The sequence below is a fragment of the Protopterus annectens genome, chromosome 8.part1 (assembly GCF_019279795.1).
Source record: "Protopterus annectens isolate FY-2018-M chromosome 8.part1, PAN1.0, whole genome shotgun sequence".
NCBI lineage: Eukaryota > Metazoa > Chordata > Ceratodontiformes > Protopteridae > Protopterus > Protopterus annectens.
The window spans coordinates 390,044,605-390,067,479 of record NC_056742.1 but is presented as its reverse complement, the minus strand read 5'-3'; the positions used below and the strand labels follow the sequence as shown (position 1 = coordinate 390,067,479).

The 22,875-nt window shown below is 37.6% G+C and overlaps 1 long non-coding RNA gene across 1 annotated transcript; it reads right to left on the bottom strand.

Moving 5' to 3' along the window:
* Positions 1-16,798: 16,798 nt before the first annotated feature.
* Positions 16,799-18,892, bottom strand: LOC122810087. Its single transcript, XR_006366054.1, has 2 exons — positions 18,816-18,892; positions 16,799-16,944 (listed from the first exon to the last, which is right to left on the bottom strand). It is a non-coding gene; the product is annotated as an uncharacterized LOC122810087 (long non-coding RNA).
* Positions 18,893-22,875: the final 3,983 nt, after the last annotated feature.

The window sequence follows — 22,875 nt, the reverse complement described above, 5'->3', positions numbered from 1 at the left end:
TTTTGTCTTAAATTGGATCAAGGACCCACCTGAAGGGGTGCAAACCTACAACAGTATGGCACAAACCAGTTTGCAAATTGGCAGCATTAGAATCGCATTAGTAATCATGTAAAGATCACTTGCAACGTGTTTTCCTTACTGTTTATTTTTGGTGCAATTATGCTCTCATCATATAGATCAGGTTTGCTGATTATAAAATATGTATTTTTTACTTTAGTTTCTTCACTAGAACTATATTTAGTAAGTTAATCCATTTTGTATGCATTTCCTGTATACTGTTTCCTGATTCCGAATCATGTGGTCCAGCATTTTGGTGATGCATGGGGAGTAAACAACTTGCAGTGGATAGGCATATTTTATGTAGTCTGGAGCAGAATTTAACACAGAAGATACTGGACATTGTCTGTGTTCCTAAAGAGATGATTGTTACTTCATGTCAGGTTTTACCACCTTTGATGTGCAGTGGTCATGGGGTTATAAAAGATAAACTACGGTCTGGTAATTCTACCAAACTGAAATCTAAATCAATGCAGAGAAGATTAACATCATACTGGATGGTTACGAAACAATTACTCCATAAATCTAATTGGAAAGATGATTTCAATAGAAAGCCAGCAGAAGAATTAGGTCACTTACCCTGTAATCAAAATCTAAACAAATAAGTAAACAGCAATTACAGGAATAAATAAGTATAGAAAAACTATCAAGAGATTTGAGACCAGTGAGATACAGCATTGAAGACAACATGTTTTCTCAGCTAGCATATCTTGTCAGACAGCTCTAAGAAAGTAAACATATCTTGTAGAGGCAAGTTCTGAAACAGCCCCTTAAAAAAGCTGAATATACAAGTTATCAGAATGTTGAGCATGTCTCTTGATGATATGATTGTTTAATAACAGGTTGGTCAACGAGGTAAGGAAACCAATAGTAAATGGAATCCATGGTAAAAAAGGCAGTTAGAAGTTGTGTACCACAGGCTTCCATTTTAGCATCAGTCTTACACAGTAAGTCAATTTGTAATTGTCACAAATATCTGTAGAATATTTAATGGGGAGGGGTTGAAAGGATAAGAAAGGATATTACAGAGTTTCCATGTTAGAGCCTTTGCAAATAAGTATAAGACAAACGACTTGGGTAAAATTTATTTAATGTGAGATGACATTCTGAAAATTGCAAAGTGAAAAAAGAGACCATAATACAATTATACTGAATGATCTAAAGTCAGACAATCAGTTTGAAGAAGTCATAAACAAAGAACGAGGGATTCTGATGCGAACAGTGAGAGAGATTTCCTATTAAAAAAAAAACAGAAAGTTATCCTTCCTCAGTGTGGGCATTTTTTTTTTTTCCCTGGTGTACTACTTGGTTAGGTTGGACATTTTCCGTGTAGCAGTATCACTCCACTCAAGCTCAGATTCAGCTTTTTAAGTTTACCAGGGGATGGTATCTCAATTTCAGTTTATCTCCACAGTCAGTTTCATAAAGACTCCTTAGGGACTTTCTGTGCCTTCCCTGTAGGGCTATAAGGTATCCAGTTGTCCAAGAACTCCTATACATCCTTTAATCAATCAGTTTGGCTAACACAAGGGCCAGAGGTCTAAGTCAGCTCTGATAAATAAACAGGATATGATGGAGGGCTGGATTTGTTATGCAGTGCATATGCTCCTTCTCTAGGACAAACTCCCTCTCCAAGTTAAGCAGTGTGACGCACTGTCTGCCTTTAAATGGAGTTGGGCATACAGATGGGTATTCATAAATTCACCCCTGATATGATTGGTCTGGCCTTCCTTGAAATGAGAGGGAAGACTTAAAGGTGATCACTTGCAAAGAGAAAATGGCCTTTTGGATCAGTTACCTTGTAACTCATATCATTCTATGATCCTAGGATGTGCACATTGGAATAATCCAAAAAATACTGCAAGATAGTGCATTATTTGAAATGTTGATAACAACAATGACTTGATGGTAGCTTTCCACTGTCCAATGTTGCTGCAGTACCATTATTCATATATTTATTTGTTTGTTTGTTTGCTGGTATGACCATGCTATTAACGTGACCAGTGGCAGTGTTTTTTCAGAGTTGATTAACTTTTCAAGTCTGATTGGTTAGGTTTGCTCTGTCTAACAAGCAGATATCATAGAGTATTTAAACATGTATAATGAGAAGCATTACAGCATGGGTGATTCATTTTAAAATGTGACTTTTGTGTCTTTAGAAAAACATTTCACTTAACTTGCAATATTTATACAACACTAGTGAAGTGACACCCCAATCCCATGTGCAAGAATGGGAAGAAGGGCTTGTGGATGAATGGATGGATTTGTACTGCACCAGTGAAAGATTTATTTTCAGAATAGTTTTTAACAAATAGTAACACCTTTGTAACATTTTAAGGACTGTGCATTTTAAAGAGTGTATATTTTACTTTTTAACACTCAGTTACAATGGAAGGTGAAGAAGTAAGGAAAACAAATCCATTAGAAATGAGTGACACAGTAATCATGAAATAAATGTTATTGTATTCTTGGAAAAAAATCTACATATGAGAGCATGGCCAAACAATGTTTGTTACATAATATGAAAGTAATACAATACAATATTAAAAGTAGCTGTAAGCTGCTTACAGTAGGAAGACTCACTTCAGCTGTATGAGAGAGGATGCTGCTATCCCTAACACTAGCCCAATCATTTTATTAGTAAAAGTGATATATAATCACAATCTAAATGTTATTACCCACAATCATTTTAAATCAGGTTGCTTTTATCTCTGTAGTGATGACCAATCTGTTGCAATTCACAATCATCATAAGGTCATTGTGAGATGTCCTTAACAAAACAAACTGAATGTACTAGAATAGCATTCTAGAATTAGACTTTGGTACTACTATGGAACTGTTATAGTTGTGTGTGTGTGTGTGTGTGTGTGTGTGTGTGTGTGTGTGTGTGTGTGTGTGTGTGTGTGCGCGCATGCATGCGTGTGTGTGTGTGTGTGTGTGTGTGTGTGTGTGTGTGTGTGTGTGTGTGTGTGTGTGTGTGTGTGTGTGTGTGTGTGTGTGTGTGTGTGTGTGTGTGTGTGTGTGTGTGTGTGCGCGCACGCGCATGCATGCGCGTGTGTGCTCGTGTGTGCGTGTGTGTGTGTGTGTGTGTGTGTGTGTGTGTGCATATATGGGTTATTGCAGTACAGAATATATCTTAATTGCAGTCTATGTTGTCCTGTTTATGTTAATGCTGCACTAGTTAATGCATAATTGGATGGAGTATGATTCTAGTGTCAGGTACTCGAGTCCCAAGCACCTAAAGACAACTGAGTCGAAAAAACTGGTTCTAAGATCTTGTACCTCATATGGGTCTATATCATATGAGCAAATCACACAAATCGTGAATGCTCATAATATCGAACGTACCAGACCTCGAACTTCCTATTGTGGGGGGCTGTGCCCCCACACCCCCCACTAAATATATATTCCAACTCCGAGATCGCACTACAGTGAGGACGATCTCAGAAAAAGCACTTTGAGGTCCGGTACGTTCGATATTATGAGTGTTCGCAATTTGTGCTATTTGCTCATGTGATATAGACCCCCTCATACAGGTTATCACCTGTACTTAAAGTTACAGCATATATTAGTTCAGCCAAGCAGATGCCACAGTTTACCCAGATTTGAGCTTGAGGGACATAAGTGTGGCAGCTGTAGGAAGGGAATAGAAGGGAAATTTATGGATTAGGGTGCTGGAGAGAGGTTTAGAGTTATGGAGTGGAAATGGAATGTTATGGTTAGAGAGATGGAGAAATGTTTCAGGCATAGCAAATGTTAAAATATCTACATTTAAACACAATAGTACATGTAGATTTCTGTTTGTCATTATATATATATATATATATATATATATATATATATATATATATAAAGGGTTAAAACTTTTGTAGTTCAAAATAAGTAGGAAAATATATATATAAAGGGTTAAAACTTTTGTAGTTCAAAATAAGTAGGAAATTATGGAAAAAAGAGCAGTTAATTACTGTATATGTTTGGCATTTATACTGTATGTGATCATTGTTCTGTGACTAGTAAGCTGCAAGGAAAACTGCAAATAAGTATGACTCCCTAATTCCTGTCTAACACAGGTGCAAGGACGGCCAGAGACAGTAACGACTCCCCAAGTATAAAGGTTGTTACATAATGTACCTTGAAACAGAACACAAATCAGCTTATCAGCAGACTGTGTGACATCAAGCAAATACCAAAATATTAACTTCAAAAGATTGCTTTCATGAACAGGATCTAAATAGTACAAAAAACGTGTATAAAAGGACAGTAAAACTGACTGCTGTTTGATCTGATATTTTGCAAGGTCTGGTATTTTATAGGAACACATTTGTTGTGAGGTAAATGGAGAAGCATTATCTGTATCTGTATCTGTATCTAGAAGCAAATTGTGTACATTAAAAGCTGTAAGCTGTAACTTATAGCATGTCATCTGTTATATAGATAAGTTATTTTATTAGTAACTGCGCTCAAGTGCTGTAAAGTGTATTTGTTATGTCGTCAGTAAGCAGCATGCTCAAGTTTATCAGCAAATGGAAAGAGAGTTTAGAGTTAGGGAGAGAGAAATAGATTTAGGTTTAGGAAGGGTAGCTGGAGTTTTACAGCTAGAGAGTGAAAAATTGGGTTAGGAACTGGGTGGGAGTTTTAGGTTACATTTAAGGCTTTGAAAAGGCTTGGGTCTTTCGGCTTTTCCCGGTTAGGGGTCGCCACAGCAGAACTCCGGTCCGCTAATGATTGGTAGTTGATTTTTACATGCTGAGTTACCAGCCCTGATGCACAAACTTCAACGAAGGTACGCCCATTCATGCATATCTCCACGCAGAAGATGCTCTAGCTGAGAATCGAACCGGACAGCATCTTATTGGTGCTGGGAGTTAAGCATACTTGAATTAGTGGAAGTTAGAGCACTTCACTTGCCTTTTCAAGCGACTGGCAGCAAGCCTGTCCCAAGCTAATAGCACACAAGCCCTTTTAGCTGACTCACAAAGCATCTTTACATATCATTTCTTTGTAGTCCTTAAAGTTACCAGACTAAGAAACAGGATGATGAATTTATTTAACTTTACTGGTTTGTTTTAGTATTTCTCAACAGTGAAGGTCTTTGATAGAATCATTATACAATGCATGCTGTAGATTAATTAAAGTAATGTAGGGTTACTGTCTCATTTCCATCCATACAATTTCCAGTGAAAATAGTATAGGTTGCTGCTTTGCAAAGTACATATTGTAACAAATACACTGTTATACCTTTATACTTATTTATCACATAATAAGAATAGTACTGCTTTGCACAATGTATAGTAAACATAAATATACAACTAGAGAAATACAGCTTTACAAGAACAGGTTTAACAGAACGTTTTAATAATATTCTGATATTAGCATTGCTTTACACAGCACAGATCAAAGTCAAAAGTAATGTTATTGTCATTTAGATCTACACAAGATCATGGGACAGACAAAAAGAAACCACATACATAGAAAGACATAATTTAAACAACATATAATAATAATAATAATGACATCTTATAAATCAACTCTGGACTAAGTATGCAGGTACATATAGTCCTAGAAACATACAGTTGTTAAGATACTAAAAACACACATCTAACAGCAAAGTTCAGTAATAGCATTGCACATGAACCATGTACCGTATTATGGGTGAACAAGCACATAGCTGTAGCAGCTGAAGAAAAAATATCAGACCCGGTTTAGTAGTATAAATTATAATGTTTGGCTGGGCATAATAATAATAGATAAAATACTATTGCACAGTGAATGGGAAGTCCCAACATCCTGACCTGTCAATGATCAGGCTTAATGTTGGAGAGAGAGGTCTGATCACCTTCGGATAAAAACTGTCGTTGAATCTAGTTGTCCTGCATCGAATACTGCAGTATGTTTTACCTGATGACAGGCTCATAAACAGACTGTTTGCAGGATGAGTTGCATCATTTAGTATTTTGGTGGCTCTCTTTAGGCTCCTCAATGTATAAAGATCCTGGATTGTGGGGAGATTAGTGCCAGTTATCCTCTCGGCAACTCTCACCACTCTCTGCAGGGATTTCTTATCTGCGACCAAACAGTTCCCATGCCATACTGAAAAACGAGATGTTAAGATGCTTTCAATTGCTGCTCTGTAGAAGGTGGAAAGTGCTGACAATGGTAGTTTTGCCTTTTTGAGTCTTCTCAAAAAGTGGAGACATTGGTGTGCTTTTTTCACTATGTGGTTGGTGTTCCTGGACCAAGAGAGATCATCAGACATATGAACTCCGAGGAATTTGGTACTGCTTACCCTTTCCATCATCTTGCCATTGATCAGGAGCAGTGTATAGGGTGTTTGCCTCTTCCTGTACTCTATGATAATCTGTTTATTTTTACTCACATTCAGGTCAAAGTTGTTTCTTGCACACCAGGCAATCAGTGTGTTAACCTCTTTTCTGTATGCACTCTCATCCTCTCTCCTGATGAGAGCCATGACTATGGTGTCATCAGCAAACTTGATGATATGATTTGTACTGAAGTGTGCTGTGCGGTCATGGGTTAGGATCATAAATAATATGGGGCTGAGAACACAACCCTGAGGCACACCTGTGTGGCATTATTATTATTATATGTTGTTTTAAATTATGTCTTCCTGTGTTGAGTGTTATACTCTTAGAGATATTTTTGCCCACACAAGCTTTCTGTGGCCTGTTAATCAAAATGTCCAGGATCCAATTGCAGAGGTATTTGCCTATGCCCAGATATATTAGCTTATTGATCAGTTGCATGGGGACAACTGTGTTAAATGCTGAGCTAAAGTGGATGAATAGCATTCTTACATAGCCGTCCTTGCTGTCCAGATGCTCAAAGGTAAGATGCAATGTGACCACTATTGCATCAACCATGGATCTGTTTACTCTGTAGGCAAACTGCAGTGGATGAAACATTGATGGTAGTACCACAGACAGGTGTTTCTTGACTAACCTCTCAAAACATTTCATAACTGTGGATGTTAATGCAACAGGCCTGAAGTCGTTCAAGCTGGAGGGTGAGTCTTTTTTTTGTACAGGGATGATATTCGTTACATTGTAACATAAGAGGACCTTCGCTAGCTCAAGTAATGTGTTAAATATATCCATGAATACTGTACATAGTTGGCCTGCACAGCTCTTTAACATCTTACCCAAGATATTATCTGAACTGTCAGCCTTTTTGGGAATGACTTTCTGTAGCACCCTTTATTGCTTCCATCAGGCTAAGGCTGAGCACTGCATCATACTGCTCTGTGCATAACCTGTGCACACTTGTGGTATTCCTCTCCTCAAATCTTCCAGAAAAGGTATTCAGCCTGTCTAGGAAGTCAGTGTTATCATCACATTGTGCAGCTCTCGTTTTATAGTCCATAATTTGTTGTATACCTTGCCACACTGTCTGGTATCCCAAGTGTTTTAGTACCTTCCTCCCATATTCCCCCTGTCCTTACCATGCTTAAGGTCTCCCTGCCATTTACCCTGAATGCTGAATTTCTTGACTTCAGAAGATCATAGACCTCACTTGTACCATTTGCTCAATATACAGAAACAGTGCTATGAACAATGCAGAGGTAAATATATATAATGAACAAATAAGAAAGTTTTCCTGCAGTAAATTTGACATTATGTAGACAACAGCATTGCTTAGCACAGATCATGCAGAAAAGAATGCACTACTACTTCCTGACATCCATTTGCCCATAACACAGTAACAGTAGCAATAGCTTGCACAATGCATACATCTGTGCATTAAAAATTAGTTCATATCAGATGGGTAAATGTATTTTTCCTTCTGCTAGTCTATGATACACATTTGCCCACAACATAGTAATAGAGGCACCAGCTTGCTCCATACACAATTTTGTGCATTAAAATGAATGCAGGTCAGATATATATATATATATATATATATATATATATATATATATATATATATATATATATATATATATATATATATATATATATATATGTATATATATATATATATATATATATATATATATATATATATATATATATATATATATATATATATATATATATATATATATATATATCTTTCTCATTGCAAGTTTTGCAGTGTCCTTTATTATTACACTGAAAATAGCACTGTTTTTGTTTTGTACAACACATATTGTAACGAATGTACTATTAGTCTATAATAACCTTTGCTTAATACACACTAACAGTATCTCTGCTTTGAGTGATACATATTAAAACACTTTCCCTAGAATTCAATGAAATCTGTGTAGGCTCTGTGTAGAGTCTACATAGAATGCATCCATGTACATGGGCACAGATCCACCTCGACAGTGCGCCATACATATTAATGATGGTGCACTGCCAAGGGAGATCACAGTAACAAGGATATTGAATCTGTTAAGCAACATTTTACAGGCTGTGCCTTGATTGTGGACTGTCCAGAAAATGTCTAGACAGTTGGCAAGCACAGCACATTACTTTTTGGCCCATTAGCCTGGACCGAAAGGTGTACAGCACATTGTACTGCATTAAATTGTAATTTATTTATTTATTTTTTTTACATTTATATGCATGTTTGCAGGGTGCGGCGCATTGTTTAGCAATGCCTAGCTTTGCTTTGCATATACTGCAGACATCCGATAGACATCTAAAAATAGAAACTAGATATCTTCAGTTTTAATTATCTTATTTTATTTTTTTTTTTCATGTGCTTGTTTGTGTGGCATGGCGCGTTGCTTATCAATGTTTAGCTGTGCTTACATATACAGTACACATCTGTTACATATCTAAATATAGAAACCGGGTGTATTCAATTGTTGTAGTTCTGTTGTGCTTAGCAAACCCGTGCAGCAAAGCTGCGCTAGTCTTACAGGCACCTTGGCAGTATATGTGAAGATATATGAGTTCCCTTCACTATTGCAGTGGCTAGGTAGGTTGAGTCATGACCTATAGTGTCGTAGGTCCCAAGTTTAAGTCCTTAGCAGTCAACTTTTTAAATATATTGCTGTACAAATGTGTCAGGTGACTGAAACATTAGTTTATTTTAAATTAAAAAAATGTTACATTTAGAAGCGCTGTGTGATGCTAAGCAGCACTTAAACATGATCAATGGTCTTTTCAAGTTTGTGTGATGCTAAGCTCTGCTTAAACATGGTTTCTGTGAATTTTCGCAATGCTAAATTCTGCTTAAATGGTTTGCGTGAGTCTGCGAGATACTAAAAGAGGCAGCGCTTTTTTGAAAGTTAGAGTATGATGTGTAAGGGCAGGAATGCAACCTACATAAAGGCCAATAGGTGGGAATTGTAAACCATTCTTTGTAGTCTTACCTTGGTTGTGGATATGGCTGCTGCTATAGGTGAGGGAGTGTGTGTTCATGCACAAAAGTGGGGAGTACAGGAGTCCAGAGTTTTTATTGGACTCCCGGTGGAGCATTATAGACCCCGGCTGCTGCAGGTTGACTACCAGGGCTCAGAGTATAAGTCTAAGGCCTGGGATCATTTGGCCAGGGACGTTACCAGTGCTACTGATATCCCCACACAGGTGAGCAGTGTCATCACCACTATGATCACCTGAGACATAGGAAGAGGGGAACCTTGGACACATGGGTTCAAGAAGCTAAGGCAGGGCACACCCCACAGATATGTAAGTATGTTTCCCAGTAATTTATAAATATACAAGCTAAATCTGTGCAAACCTGGTATGCATAACAGTTTGCTTCTCTTACCATGGCTGCAGAAAAAAGGGCTCACAATATCCTGTCCCATGCAGGGTGGTTGGCCAGGATGATACAATTGTATGATAAGTAGGGAAATCATCAAATTAATAACTTAATGCATAACTTAATAATACAATAAATTAACTACAGATTTTGCAGACTTTACAGTCAGTTATGACATACCTGGGACATCTTACATCTTTATTAATGTGTCACTGCCTACCTGAAATAGGCAAGCAAGTTAAAGCAAGTAGGCATGCAATACCATGTAGCTTAGCTTCCAGCCATCAGTTAATGTTGTGGTCTATCCAGATTAACAGTCACTGTTCTAGTGTGCTCATTGTCTGAAATATGCTGTAGGTTGCACTCAATCCATGAACAGGGTATACGGGTAAGTTAACAGACCACTACATAGCTATCCATGCATGTAAATGCCAGATTTTATGCAACATTAATCAATAAAAGTTAAAAGGAGATGATGTTTTGATAATTCATTTATGTTGAGTAAAGTGTGCAGTATTCCTGTACTCACTGCTTGTGTGTTCTAATCGGACACCAGTCAACTGCAAAAACTTAAGACAATATATAATGTATGGATATATGTTAGAAATAAATGCAGTGCAATACCCAGATGAAGGTTCAAACGTGTTTTGCTCATGTATAGTGCAAACAGTGAATGAACAGGGTATAGGGTTAAGTTAACAGAATACCTAGACAGACATCCATGTGTGTAAATGCCAGATTTCATGCAATGGTAAGCAATAATGGTTAAAAGGAGATGGTGCTTTGATAATTACGTGTTTAAAGGACAGTGCTCAGTCTTCCTGTAATCACTGCTTGTGGGTTCTAATCTGACACCAGACACAGCTATGCATGTGTGTAATATCAGGATTTGCAAAAACAGGAATCAATAACTATTCTAAAGGAGACGGTTGTCTGAAATATTATTTTGTAAAATAAAATGGTCAGTCTTCCTGTACTCACTGCCTGTGGGTTCTACTTCTACCGCAGCACAGCAGCCAAGTGAGAAATGTCTAGCTATCTAGTGTAGTTAGTGTACACAAACATACCTCTCACCTGTCATGATTTTTGTAGAATGTAATGCCTCCTGCACGGTATATGTGGTCCTTTGATGAAGATATATGACAATACTGGGAATGGGATTTTATGGAAAATCTGTTATAACACCACCTTGCTACTAACGCATGAGCACACAATGTAAAAATGTTTCCTGTTGATGTGTCTTTGCACCACCATTTTGTATAGCTCGGCCCATAATGTACCATACTAAACAGTTGAGAACTATGTACATACAACAGCATATATATGATATAAATAGGCACTGTTCTCACAAGTTAAATCTAATATATCTTGAAGTATTTAGTAGTACCCCAGGATTCAGCAATGTTCCATGCAGGAGTAAGTTATTCCTGCATGGAAATGACCATTTAAGTGCAGCATGGCAGTGCGTCATGCATATTTATGAAGGCACGCTGCCTCAGCACCTAAACGAACACGGAGCGTGGACAAGTGCAGGAGGTGTGTCTGAGAGCACAGCCATTTGGCAATTACAATGAGTGAGAATGCTCATAGTACAACAAATACATACCTCACAACCGTCCCTGATTTTCAGTGACGTCCCTGATGTACACGCAAATGTTAGCATTGTCCCTCTGAATCCCTCTTAACACTTTTGCCATTGGAATTATATTGAATAAATAATGACAATACTTAAGAGCTGATCACTTATTTCACTGCAGGAAATATACATTAATTCACATTCTGTAATGGCGTAAATGTCTCAAGTTAATACAACTAATATGTTAAAAGTGTCCCTGATTGTCCCCAATTTTGTCTGGCTTTGTCCCTGATTCTGTTGAGAGTTGTCCCCTGAGTGTATGACAGCTATGAAAACAATCACAATTTTATTTTTTTATAAAAGTGATAACATACTCCAGCTTAAACTGCACAAAAAGTTAAATAGCAAGATTCTCTCAATAGAAGCAGTACTGCAATAGTGTAGTGGATAGAGCATTTGCTTTGTGAGCAGTCGTTCTGGGTTCAATCCTTACTCTAGTAAACTCACATTTTACATGTGAAAGGAATTTATAATTTTTTTTTTTTGTTGTATAACCTACTAAATAACATATTTGTGAACTGGAGTACTGCATTAAGTTCAGCTGTGAGGTGTCATTGTAATAAAGTGGTGAAATCCCCCAATAAAAACAAGTGCCCCATACAGTATACGTACACATGAAGCACGGATACTAAACAAATTTATAACATGCAATGAATGATAAATCAATGCCAAACAGCAAATAGTGTGTAAAAGTAAAAATTAGCAATGCTAAGCATTGCACACCTCTGCTTACCAGGTGTAAGCAACGAGTAGCTCAGCTAAATAGATTTGCCCATTGGTATGCCCCTTTAAGCAATGCCAACCTTAGGTAAGCAGGTTTGCTCGTAGCTTAGCATTTTCAAAACTGTCCAATCACAGCAAAGTGTGGGAAATCGGCCCTATTTAAACCCCATATGTCGGAATACATCTCATAACTGGTTGTAGCTTCCTTCTGTAGGCACAATGGCTGGTGATGGGGAAGGATCACGCTTCTGAGCGCAGAGCTGGGGCATCCAGGAGTCTAAAGTCATGGCAGGACTCCTGGTAAAAAACCATGAACAGAGACTGCTGCAGGGACAGTACTAGGGCTCCCAGTATAAAGTGGAAGCCTGGGACCGTCTCGCCCGTGACTTCACCAGTGCCACTGGTATCCCTCAAACTGGTGAGCAGGTCAGGCATCACTATGCTGATTTGAAACAGAGGAAGAAGGAGCTCTTGGATCAGTGGATCCAAAAAGCTAGGCAGAGGGGTGATGCCCCAGCTATGTGTAAGTACTCATTCTACTAACTGTTTAATAATTGCCTAGCTTGTGTATATTATGGATAGGTATGGGTAAATATTCCTCTATGTCTTCGACAGCTGCAGCGAAGCAGGCTGTGAATCAGAAAGCCCATGCGTGTAGGCTGCAAATGCTGTGTCGCAAGGCAGGTTAGTAATAATCTTCCATGTACTGTCATAAGAAATAAATATAAAAGTAGTAGAAAGTTAATTGCCAGTATAAAACCTGTGTTGTGTATGGGATGTACTAAATAAACCAGTCAATATGGCAAGAAGTCCCTCATAGAAGTTGTATTTAAATAAAAGGCAATAAAGGTACTGTCAAACATCATGCAGCACAGTCATTCAACATTAGAGAAAATGTTTTTTATAGGTAGATGTATGTATGTATGTATATATGTATATAATGTGTATATACATATATATATATATATATATATATATATATATATATATATATATATATATATATATATATATATATATATATATATATATATATATATATATATATATATATATATATATATATATATATATATATATATATATATATACAGACATATATATCTAGACAGACAGGCATATTATACATATATATATATATATATATATATATATATATATATATATATATATATATAAAATATATATATATATATATATATTATATATATAGATATATGTGTGTATATATATATATATATATATATATATATATATATATATATATATATATATATATATATATATATATATATATATATATATATATATATATATATATATATATATATATATTCAGAACCACAGAATAATAACAGACACCATGCTGTTGAATCAGGTGTCTTATATACTATTCCACATGCTTAAAAATTCCTTTAAAACAAAATATATAAAAAATATAATAGATTGCTTAAAAATAATGCATTAATGCATCTGTCACTACTAAAAATGCTGATAGCTTAAAATAAACAAAACATTGTGCACTGTTACCATAGTGTTTAACTTTGTAATAACTTGGTCTTGTTGACAACCCTGCTGGAAAAGAACACTATATCTTAACCAAGTTAAACTATGCTGTACAATAGGTCTTTCCTTAACATAGACTTTGTATAGTGTAGCATTAAGTGAAAATCATGCCCATGTGTATGAGTACTTGCCATAAGTAATTGTGTGGGGAATGTCAAACTAAAATCACCCCCTGGCATCAGGCTTAACTTGCTCCAGTACCATAAATTTCAGTTTTATGTTTGGACAGGTCAGGTTTTGTTTATATCATAAAAGAAACTGCTGCATGTGGTGCAGAAGCCTAAATAGACCACCCCTTGCTACCACATGTGAAATGGCCTGTGGGTAGATTTTAAACCTTCTGGATGGAATGGTGATACTTTTTTCTTCCAAGATGGCATGGCATTGGCTACATGCCCCACATTTAAATGTTCCCTTTCTTGCTGGGTTAGTTTTCCTTGCAATGTTCTGCTTTTTCTCAAACATTTCCTTGAGATTGGTACCCCTTCTCCTTACAAATGAAGGTTGGTCAGGCAATAGCCCCTTAAACTCTTCAAAGAGGGCAAGTACAGGCCAGTACTTTCTTACAGATTCCTCCATTTCCCTTGAGTGCAAAGAGTAGGTGTAGATAAAACTGTTCTTAAATTCATTGTTGATAACGGGAACAGAGCTAGCTGGTATGCTTACCCAGAAGGGGTGGATAGACAGTTCCTCTTTTGGAATTTACCTCGGCCAGGCTTTTGAAGAGGTCCAGAGGATAGCCCCTTTCTAAGAACAGACTTTCCAAAAACCTGACCTCTGCCATGTAGTCGTCATGTCCACTGCAAATCCTGCTTGCCCTGATGAGTTGTCCTTTGACAATGCCTTTTTTCTGGAAAAAAGGATGTGCACTCTCAAAGTGCAGAACAGAGTTGGAAAAAAAGTTTTTTTGAAGTAACACTAAACACTTCAAACACAGAATTTGCTGTGGACCACATTAACAGTATTAAAGGCAATGGTATAGGGGGCCTTAATGACATGTGTACTATTTTAAGAAAGGATAACTTTGCCATTTATAATTACACGGACTTAGAACTGGATGACTGGGTGTTTGACGTGTTCACGCGTGGCTTGCAATTTGTGCCTTCTAGACCTATGAATCTTTCACAGTCCCTGGTTGAGTTAAAACTCTTTACCAGGGGTTTGAATTTAACACACTATTTTAAGGCAGCAATTTATGGAGACAGGTCCAAGCCGCAGAAGTGTATTTAACCCCCCACTACACCCACTCATATCTTTTTTTGAGAATTTGGTGGAAAAGGATTTTAGGAAAATATCTATGGACAGAAAGACTTCATTAGCTGGCAACTTCTCTAAAGAAGGGTTCAACTTTATTAAACAGTTAAAGGACGAAAATGTAAGGATAATGAAGCGGACAAAGGCGGAGGGTAGTGTTGATGTTTGCTGCAGACTATGAGGCTTACATTCATAACATGCTTCAAAATGATGGGCAATATTCAACAGTCTCACGAAATGAAGTCAATATTGCTCTAGCGCAAATCAACTACCATTTGTACGATTTATTGCTGCAAAATTCCATCAATGAGAAGCTCTACAATTATTTACATGTAGAAAAACCAAGGATACCGGTTTTGTTTGGCATCCCTAAAATTCATAAGGGAACTAACCCACCAGCATTCAGGCCAATAGTGGCAGGGACAGGAGGAATCACGGAGCCCATCAGTAAATTTATTGATTGTTTGACTAAGAGATTCACCCCCCTGCTTACGCATGTATGCAAGGACTCCTGGCACTTTCTGTGTGATTTTCCCACTACCAAGTTTTCTCCTGACCTGTTGCTGGTGACCATTGACATCAAGGATCTCTTTTCTAGCATTCCACATGATGAGGGTCTGGACTGGTTTGGTGAGTTTCTCACCAATGAAACCGATTTGAACAACAGACTAAGCAACTTGGTCATTGAATTCATGGAAAAACAACTTCATCTTTTCAATGGAGAAATCTTCAAGCAAAGTAAAGGAGTAGCAATGGGGGCATCCTGTGCCACCTTAATGGGAGCACAAGTTTGTATTGATCCCCTTGGGAGCAACATCTACTACTCTACAGACGTTACCTTGATGACATCTGCATCTTGGGTCTGAGGATGAGCTTTTGAGGTTTTTGCTCACATCAATGCAAGTACCAATTTTCTGCAGTTCACTCACTCCACCGTTCCAGACCAATTGCATAATTTGGTTGTCACCATATTCATAAATTACTTGGAGAACAGTTATTATTCTAAGCTGTATCGAAAACCTACTGTTACCAACTCTGTTCTGCACTTTGAGAGTGCACATCCTTTTTCAGAAAAAAGGCATTGTCAAAGGACAACTCATCAGGGCAAGCAGGATTTGCAGTGGACATGACGACTACATGGCAGAGGTCAGGTTTTTGGAAAGTCTGTTCTTAGAAAGGGCTATCCTCTGGACCTCTTCAAAAGCCTGGCCGAGGAGGTAAATTCCAAAAGAGGAACTGTCTATCCACCTTCTGGGTAAATACCAGCTAGCTCTGTTCCCGTTATCAACAATGAATTTAAGAACAGTTTTATCTACACCTACTCTTTGCACTCAAGGGAAATGGAGGAATCTGTAAGAAAGTACTGGCCTGTACTTGCCCTCTTTGAAGAGTTTAAGGGGCTATTGCCTGACCAACCTTCATTTGTAAGGAGAAGGGGTACCAATCTCAAGGAAATGTTTGAGAAAAGCAGAACATTGCAAGGAAAACTAACCCAGCAAGAAAGGGAACATTTAAATGTGGGGCATGTAGCCAATGCCATGCCATCTTGGAAGAAAAAGTATCACCATTCCATCCAGAAGGTTTAAAATCTACCCCACAGGCCATTTCACATGTGGTAGCAAGGTGGTCTATTTAGGCTTCTGCACCACATGCAGCAGTTTCAGCATTTTATGATATAAACAAAAAGAAGGAAACCAACGCTTTTATAAGCACTCCCTGACCTGTCCAAACATAAAACTGAAATTTATGGTACTGGAGCAAGTTAAGCCTGATGCCAGGGGGGGTGATTGGGAATCAACTTTAGAATATCGAGAACTCCTCTGGCAATTAAAGTTAGATGCTGGGAGACCCGATCAGTATCAAGCCGCTATTGAAACTAAGAAGGGCAAGACTTTAGTTTGACATTCCCCACACAATTACTTATGGCAAGTACTCATACACATGGGCATGATTTTCACTTAATGCTACACTATACAAAGTCTATGTTAAGGAAAGACCTATTGTACAGCATAGTTTAACTTGGTTAAGATATAGTGTTCTTTTTCCAGCAGGGTTGTCAACAAGACCAAGAAAAGAAAAATATTGTCATACCCATACTAGGCATTAGCCTTAAATTATACAAGTCACTCCATCTCATCCCAATTTTCAAAAGAAGTGCAACTTTTGCACAAAGCAAATTTTATTACAAAGTTAAACACTATGGTAACAGTGCACAATGTTTTGTTTATTTTTAAGCTATCAGCATTTTTAGTAGTGACAGATGCATTAATGCATTATTTTTAAGCAATCTATTATATTTTTTATATATTTTGTTTTAAAGGAATTTTTCTCTTTAAAATGTTAATTGGTAGTGCTTTCTAATTAACCTAGGATTTTCAAGGTATATAAGACACCTGATTCAACAGCATGGTGTCTATTATTCTGTGGTTCTGAATAAAGGTGTGTGTGCATTTACTTCCTGGTTTGGTTCTCTGCTGTTTGTTTGACTTCTTTGCTGCTTTTCTCACCATGGCTACTGGATTGGACACTTTGAGCTTACTTCTTTGTTAAAATCTAATGGTACAGTTTCACCAGCATTTGCTTGTAATCAACAGCATGCAGCTGGTGCGAACTTTTCAAAGGTTTACCTACCTTTGATGCAAGAATTAATCGAGGAGAATGAGAATACAAGGAACAACAGAACTGGGAATAGACCTAGAGACTTTAATTTTTCTAGATGGGCTGGACAACAGTTTGGCTTTTCTAAAGGTACTGTAAACAATCACAATTTTTCCAAATTTGAACAAGACTTTGATGAATTTAAAGACAAGCTATACTTGCTCAAGAGATTGATTACCTTAGAGAATGTTCTAGGAATAATGTGCAAGCAGGTACTCCTTACTATGAAAAGTTATGTGATATTTTTGATAGAGCAGGTGTGGAAATGTTGAACCTAATGATTTCTGAATATGAATGTAAAGCTTGTTCATTATTAGAGGATTTGGAAATATTGAATACTAAAATAACAACTGATGCAGACTTTCTGCTTTTTAAAAGTGACTATGATCTAATGTTTAACAAAGTTGATATGTTTTGTGACAAGGTTTTAAACAGAAAATTGAGAAAGCTGGAAAGAGACTTGGCAGAATACAGGTAGGAAGGGTGTCAACCAGGATTTAAACAGGCACCCAGGGCATGGACCCAGGTAGTGAATGAGGAAAGTTTTTGAAGTAACACTAAACACTTCAAACACAGAATTTGCTGTGGACCACATTAACAGTATTAAAGGCAATGGTATAGGGGGCCTTAATGACATGTGTACTATTTTAAGAAAGGATAACTTTGCCATTTATAATTACACGGACTTAGAACTGGATGACTGTTTGTCCCTTCTAGACCTATGAATCTTTCACAGTCCCTGGTTGAGTTAAACAGCAATTTATGGAGACAGGTCAAGTGTATTTAACCCCCACTACACCCACTCATATCTTTTTGAGAATTTGGTGGAAAAGGATTTTAGGAAAATATCTATGGACAGAAAGACTTCATTAGCTGGCAACTTCTCTAAAGAAGGGTTCAACTTTATTAAACAGTTAATAGTGTTGATGTTTGCTGCAGACTATGAGGCTTACATTCATAACATGCTTCAAAATGATGGGCAATATTCAACAGTCCTTCCATCAATGAGAAGCTCTACAATTATTTACATGTAGAAAGGTTTTGTTTGGCATCCCTAAAAACCCACCAGCATTCAGGCTTACCTTGATGACATCTGCATCTTAGACCAATTGCATTATTTGGATGTCACCATATACAAAAATTACTTGGAGAACAGTTTTCAATCTAAGCCCAACTCTGTTCTGCACTTTGGTCTATGTTAAGGAAAGACCTATTGTACAGCATAGTTTAACTTGGTTAAGATATAGTGTTCTTTTTCCAGCAGGGTTGTCAACAAGACCAAGAAAACCATCTCATCCGCACAAAGCAAATTTTATTACAAAGTTAAACACTATGGTAACAGTGCACAATGTTTTGTTTATTTTTAAGCTATCAGCATTTTAGTAGTGACAGATGCATTAATGCATTATTTTTATTATATTTTTATATATTTTGTTTTAAAGGAATTTTTAAGCATGTGGAATAGTGCACAGTCTCTTTAAAATGTTAATTGGTAGTGCTTTCTAATTAACCTAGGATTTTCAAGGTATATAAGACACCTGATTCAACAGCATGGTGTCGTTATTATTCTGTGGTTCTGAATAAAGGTGCCTACCTGGATTTACTGAATCTGCCTTGGTGAACTTACAACAAGCTGTTCCATTTCCTGGCTGTGTGTGCATTTACTTCCTGGTTTGGTTCTCTGCTGTTTGTTTGACATATATATATATATATATATATATATATATATATATATATATATATATATATAAATGTGTAGTGCAATCGCACATCGGAACCACATCCTGAACCTCTCACTGCAAAAGATATTAGTACCTATAGATATGTAGAAGAAGAGTAGATGTAGAGGGTGCACACTATATCCAACAGCCATAAGTCCTGTATTTGACACCTGTTAAAATGTCCAGTGTGGCACTCATTCCCACAAATGATAATATTTGCATGAAACATATACCCACACACAATGCAAAGGAAATGACTCCACACACAAGTATGCATACCCAGAAAAAATTATTTGTGTACTATTGAATTGTTCATGCCATTTGTTACAGCACATAGGTGTTTGAAATACATAATCACTGATTAATGCAAGTCTCACACAAAACAGTTGATGCAAGTAATGTGAAAAATATAAAATACTATGCTGTCTAGGCTAAGGCCTTCAAGTAGTACAACTTTAAAAAAGCACTTGCCTTGAAGATAAGAAACAATCAACACTTAATTACAGATGTAGTTCAGCAGTCTCCATTTACACTCTGTACTCAACCCCTAGGCGGAAACATAGTAGTTGTGAAAATGTCAATGTATCTGTTACATAACAATGCTTAATTTAAAAAGTCACTATCACACTGACAAACAGAACTGTGTGTACCACTGCAAGCTGTAGGCCACCACTGTTCCCATGGAGAAAAGTATGGAAACATGCAGCCATACACCTCAATGTGTCTTAACACAGATCTCCCTCACATGTTGTAACAGACTAGGTAAAAAGCATTGAATACCCCTCCCCATAAAAAGTTGTACAAGGGCAAATAACAGTGTGTACCACACACTGAGCTCCGGAATGTACAAGGTCACACATGTTTTGTCCCGCTGTTGCCCTCATATATATGGACCCTACCCCACAACTTGTGTGGGAGTCCACAACACGACTGGAATGATAGCAGGAATGTTAGCAGTAAATAATGATAGGCCATTACCTAACAACCTCTTTCTGTATTACATCAGGACAAAGCCTGGCATATATGTGGAGGACAGAGGCTGGAACACAGGGCCATATTTCCAATATTGCTGTTACACACTGTGGAAGTTGCTGGTGTTACAGGATTGGTTGCAACATACCCTTACTCAGGAACATGAAGTCAGAAACAGCAGAATTTTGCCATGTACTGATAGCAATCAACAGAGTTATGCCACTGATCTGTCAGACACATGATCTGTGTGGTGAGCAGACAAAACATAACAGCCAACCCTCTGGCCATCATGTGGATAGGCGCACAGTTGAGAGCTATGCATACAGACTGCATTTTATGCAAAGCTAGCATGTAAACACAAACTCTGTAAAACCAGCAGTATGCAATGCAGACAACAGCAATACTTATACTCTGTCTGTAGTTCTTGAACCTTACACAAACTTGTATGTGTCTTGTGTCCGCAAGTCCTGTTGTGGAAGGTATTGCCACCTGATGTCTGTAACAATGCTGCCTACACACAGGATGTCTTCCATACAGGAAAGATAAAAGGACAACCCACACAATTTTGCAGTCATTTATAGTAGTGGGTTGCTATGAGATTGGCTATTGGAAGTACTACACAGCTGGTTTCATTCAATTAGCAAGTTGGTAACAACAATTGGTGCAGAGGCCATCACCTGCTCCTGAGCAACATCTACAAAAGGCATGCTGCAACCTATCCAAACTAGCTTGATCCCTGTAGTGGAGAGTGAGACACAAAGAGAGATTGAGAGAGAGAGGGAGATTGAGATCCCACCCAAAAAAAAAAAACAGCCAAAACAGACCTAAAAGTTAAAAACAAAAGTTATACAAACAGGAACAACAGCAATCAAGCCAGTCATTCCTGAGATGCAACTCAGAAAAGAGCATACTACTACAACAAGTATGTGAACCATGACACCATTGTATGCGAATATAGTATTTGGTCTGTAATAATTGGACAGATGATTTTGAAGGCTTGATATGAGCCATCAAGACTTGCTGTAATGATGTCCTGCTGAACAACTGCTATGGACATAGCATCTTATCCTGTGGGTAGTGGGCCATACCTATCAACTGTGTGGACCTGCACAGAATGACAAGATGTAACCCATCATAATGTCTGTGTTGTTTCTCCAAACATGTATATGAGTCTAGCAAATAGCTGAAGGTGGGAGAAATGAAGTCATTATACAAACGAGTGTCAGACCCCACCACCTGCAGAACAGTCATGCCAATGTGAAATGTATCATGCACAAATGTCATAGGTGTGTAATAAGCCTGCCTACAATCTGTCTCTGTATATTCCCCCTAATTTGAGGCTGTGTCCACATGTGATGCTCTGTGGTGGTGCAAGGCAGAACAGTGCAGCAGTTCAGAAAGGAGTGTCAGAGTGTGGACCTCATGTCTGAGGTCACTATATATATATATATATATATATATATATATATATATATATATATATATTCGTATCACTTCACTGAATGCCCATTTCACTGACACCCATTTCCCTAAGACCAAATCACCTACAGTTCATTTCATTGAAAGTTCATTTCATCCAAAGCCCATTTCACTGACAAGTAGTGGTCTTAGGCACGTGAATGGTATATGTCCTGTTCCCCACTGTAGTGCGATATTGGTGTTAGTAGATATAGTTAGGGGGTTGTGGGGGGCACCCTCCCACAATGGAAGGTGTGGGGGGTGTAGACTCCTATATAAGTTGGTTTTCTGTTGTCTTGTGTTGTTTTACATTATGTGGTAAAACCCAACTTTGTGTGGGGCTACGCCCCCCCCACACCACCCCTAACTAAATATACTAACACCAGGATTGCAATACAGTGGGGAAAAGGACATATACCTTTGACTTGCCTTACAGTACTACTTGGTGAAATGATTATTAGGTGCAATGACTGTTAGGTGACATTAACCTTAGGCGAATTTGTCTCGGTGAAATGGGTGTCATTGAAATGGTCTTTCAGTGAAGTGATATGAATCTGTGTGTGTGTGTGTGTGTGTGTGTGTGTGTGTGTGTGTGTGTGTGTGTGTGTGTGTGTGTGTATATATATATATATATATATATATATATATATATATATATATATATTAAAAAATGTCCCTACTATTGAATGACTGTGCTGTCTGGTATGTTTGGTACCACCTCACACATACCTGCAGCCCAGATGGCTTACTGGTAAATATATGTGGCTATAGTGTGCAGGCTCCTGGGTTACACACTTGCAAGGACTGATAATGTATGTGCTCACCAGAACAAGGGCTGTTAGATATATAGTGATTAAGGCACCTGTAAGCACATTAGTGGGTGCAAAATGGACACTCATGTATGGTGTGACATTTGTGTTGGTAACACATTGCCCTGTGTGTGTTAAGGTGAGAGTGGAATGTTAGGGAAGGATAGTAGGTATATATATAGGGAGGTAAGGTATTATGGAAGGCATACATGATGGACAAAACAGCATACAAGGTTGGTGTATGACACATGTGGTGGGTAAACACCTTGGACAGGGAAGGGTGTTTGAAAATAGGAAGCCCTATACAGGC